Below are 4,939 nucleotides of genomic sequence, written 5' to 3'. Positions count from 1 at the left end.
AATACGCAATGGAATACAGTCTTTTATATAGAACCAGTATCATACCAGAGTCTATACAAGCTAGGAGATACATTCCCATAATTACAACATATACCCCAGGTGTCTACAAAAACCATCCCGACAACTTGGATACCAAAACTCGTACCTAGTAGGTACGAATAGTCGCTACGACACCCTTACTTCCAGACGCTAGGATGCTACTTACGGCTACCTGAAGGTTCTGAAAAATATTGTACGTACATTCGGGGTGAGACACCTCTCAGTAAGGAAGAAAGCAGGTTATATCAGTGTGTGGCATACTAGTGTCATTTTACATACTTCATAACACTATAAAATACGATACAGTTCGAAACATTTACATACAGTTTCATACGTATACATACAGTTCCAATATTTTCACAAAAACCATTCCAATACATACGATACCCAAAACATACGGTTAGTGTCGTCACACTAGTTCGCAACTACACAAGGTCACCTCGTCTCACAACGATTACATTGCTACATACGCAATTACGCTATGACAACCGAAGCCCAATAGTGATTACATTGCTCCATACGCAACTACACAAGGTCACCTAGTCTCACATCGATTACATTGCTACATACGCAACTACAAGGTGACGACTCAGGCCCAATAGTGATTACATTGCTACATACGCAACTACACAAGGTCACCTAGTCTCATAGCGATTACATTGCTACACACGCAACTACGAAGCGACGACTCAGGACCACAGTGATTACATTGCCACATACGCAACTAGACAAGGTCACCTAGTCTCACCACGATTACATTGCCACATGTACAACTACGTTGCGATGACCTAGGCCCACAGTGATTACATTGCTACATACAGTGTAGAACACACCCTTCGTTGACCAGCCAAAACATACTGGTGATATTTCACACCCTGGATATAGAGCCGCCCACTCTCACCCACGGTAGTTAACCGATACATGGCTGTTTTATAAATCCCTAGAATCATTTTGGAACTCATGTTCCTATACATTTCAGCATATAGTAATTAGCCGCCACATAGCCGTTTTACAAATACCTGGAACAAATACATACATCCATACGTACCACACTTATTTGGTTTACGGCAAAATCATATAAATTACAATTTCAAGTATACGATTTATGCAAATATGGATTACGGTCACCTCAATAGTACAATTTTTAACATAACCAACAGTTTCCAAAACAAAGTAGAGATGATACTCGAAATCCCCAATTTTTCCCAAAAATTGTAACCCGAAAATCTCGTATTTTTACCCAATAAATTTTCCTAAATAAGTAGCCAAAACATACATACGATCGTAGCCTATAAGCTTACCGATCCTGATTTCGAAAATAAACTGATATAAACAGGATCCCCTTATCTTAACCCGAATTCCAACTACAAACTCTACGGTCCCCAACACTATAAACCGAGACTCCAAAACCTACAAACCACAGTACAATACAGGCTTACAATCCGTACTACTACACATACTGAATCAAAAATGAAAACCGAGCCTTACCTCGATTTTAGCCCAAAACCTGAAATCCTCCGAAACGAGATTCAGATCCTCTAGTAACATAGAGAATCCTTCACTGATCCTCGTAATAACCTTGGATTTACAAACCGGGCAATGATCGGCAAAAAAAACTAGAGAGAGAGAGTGTAGGGAGAGTTCTAGAGAGAGAGAGAGAGAGTGTTTGGGGAAACTTAGCCCCAAAGCAACCCAAAATATCTTTTTATAGACCTTTGACTCAAGGCGATTCGTCGACGAATTGAGGTCCTTGTCGACGAATTCTTCACTAGCCTTGTCGACGAATCGATGACCTCGTCGACAAGCCAAATATTTCCCATTTTCTTGAACCTCTCGGCATTCACTCGTTGACGAGCTTCTGAATTTTGTCGACGAGAAGCCTTCAACCTTCGTCGACGAATTATGGTCTCGTCGATGAATTTTGTACAAATTCCATTTTTACCCCTCTTTTACATAATTAGCCCCTATATCATGGTTCAAGTTCTTACAAGAAATCCAATAAAACAATAACCATATGTAATTATATACAATACTAGAGTGCTAAATTGTTTCCCAAAATATATATACATAACTGTTCCCATAAATATCCTCAACTGGCTAAGGCTATACAAAAATACTCCAAAAAATACTCACTCTAATATCAGGGCAATACTGAGGCCCCTCTATCTGCGAGCCTGACCTGCTCGCCTACTTGGATCACCTGAAAAATGTTAAAGTAATTGGAATGAGTCAACGCTCAGTAAGACAAAATATGTTATTGCTAGTGTGTGGCAAATGAGTTACAATACTATGAAAATCTGTTTCTATATAATCATGTATAACTAGATCTATGAATAATATACAAATAATAGAAACCACCACCAATTTCATATTGCTTAATATACCTGTAATTTTTTGTTACAAGTCAAAATACTTCTAATGTACATAAGTATATTCTCTGTCTGTGCAAGTCTGTATATATATAATAATAACTGAAAACTTTCCCTATGGATAACTGTGTGTTATGATTTAACCCCTTATGACAGGGTTGTGCGGCCTGTAGGCGGGATCTACCCTAACTAGCCGACCAGGGTAAACCACTGTACTCCCTTGGTCTGATCCACCCTCCTCAACTCATATCTGATGGGGAGCCTGTCCACGTCAGGGCACTATACGATCAACCTACTACCACGTATTATCTGAATAGGTGGTTGTACTCTATAAACTGTATGTAGCTACGGTACCGTGCTCTATAATTGTATGGTCCAACAGGGTTTGATACTATATAATACATCTCTATATACAACTATCTGATTTACCATGATTTTGAAATAACTGTATTAACCATGACAATGAAATAAATTGTAACTGTGTCAACTATATTTCTGAATTGAACTGTAATCTGTAAGTCATGGTACTGAAAACTGTATAATCATGGTACAAAAAACTACATAATCATGGTACTGAAAACTGTATAATTATGGTATTATGTGATTACTATAAAACATAACCATTGACTGTTTATTCTGTAAAACATATTTTGAAAATATTGTAAAACATGTTTCTTTACTATACCCATATTTTCAAGCCCCACAGTAATTTTAAACATATTATACATTAACGATAAACTGTATAAATTTCTATCGTGAATAATCATATAATAAAAACGTATAGTTTATACTGAAACATAGTAAAATTACCTAACATAGCATATTTCCCTTACTTGATTTCCGCTAAAATCCCCCTACTGTAACGGGTCTTACACCCGTAGGGTTCGCCACTCAACACCCTAAAAACCACATTTGCCAGAACAGAATATCAATATTTCTTGGCCTATATCATTTCTTACAACTGTCAAAAGGCCAAAAACTGAATAAAAGACCTTACCTTGGATTTGTGATGAATTTCAACTTCGTCCCACCGACGATCTGCTCCAGCAGACTTGAAGAGAACTCCGCCAGAAGTGTCGTGGTGGCTTCAGATCGTCGATTCGGCGGCTGACGAGGCTGAAATCGAAGAGAGAAGAGGGAGAAGCCGTAGGGGTATAGAGAGAGAGGGTTTACGACAAATTTCTGCAATTAAAATCAGTTTAGGGCTATTTATATTGCGGGATTCGTCGACGAGTCACGTCATCTCGTCGACGAGTCCTTAAGGAATTTCATTGACGAACCTTACCCTTTGTCGACGAAATTCAGAGTAACCGAAATTCTTCTCTCAGTATTTTCATGTCGACGAGGTCCTGAAGAACCCTTGTCAACAAACCCCTATATTCGTCGACGAGACTTGGAAATTTCTTGAAATTATTTTTACCTCCAAAGTGCGATGTCGTCGACGAACCTCCGCATTTGTCGACGAAGTCTACTGCCTCCTTCTGTTTCTGTTTTCATTTTCCTCCCTCTTTATTATTAAAATACTATTATTCTTCGACTCACTACAACTATAATATAGTTTATTATTTAATATAAAATAATGATACAATAAAACATCCATCATAGCATTATATTCATTACACAATAGTATTTTATTCTTTTTTTGTGTGTTATATCATTATTAAAGTTTACTATTTTACATTTTTATTAATAATATTAATGATTAATATTTTGTTTTATTTCAAGCTTATATATAATTGATAATAGTACAATAAATAATCATATCACAACTATATCATAATATTTTATAATTTAATACAACTCTATTACTTTTTGTGTTATATATTATTAAATATAATATAAATATTTATAATAATGATTAAAATATTTTATATTCAAAATATTATTATGGATTTATATTTAATGATATCATAATATTAGTATTATTTTAAAAATTTATGTAGTAATATATATAGCATTGTAGTAATATTATTTTTTATATTTTTGTCATATATATTATATTATATTATATATAATATTACATTATAATATATATGTGCCTGCATATATTTAATATAAAATATTTTATATTTTTTCTATACAACATCATTATTAAATTTTATTATTATATATTTATACTTGATGATAATAATAAATATTTTATTTTATTTTATTTTTAAAATTAAAAATAATAGTATAATATGTCAATAATCATATCACAAATATATCATAATATTTAACATTTTTTACTATTCTATGGATTTGTATATGTTATAATATTATTATATATAATAAAAAATATTAATAACAATGGTTTAATATTTATATTAAAATATATATAATAATATTTTAAATATTAATAATGATATCATTATATTAATATTAATTTTAAATTTATGTAATATATATTATATTATATTAATATAAATTATCATACACTCCGGATTAAAATATAGGTGAAAGAAGCATTCCTGCGTTGAAATGGTATTTAGAATAAAATTAGTATTTAACAAATATTAGAAATGGAAATCAATCACTACCAAACACCGCCT

This window comes from Malania oleifera, chromosome 13, assembly GCF_029873635.1.
Source record: "Malania oleifera isolate guangnan ecotype guangnan chromosome 13, ASM2987363v1, whole genome shotgun sequence".
NCBI lineage: Eukaryota > Viridiplantae > Streptophyta > Magnoliopsida > Santalales > Ximeniaceae > Malania > Malania oleifera.
This window is presented reverse-complemented; position numbering follows the sequence as displayed.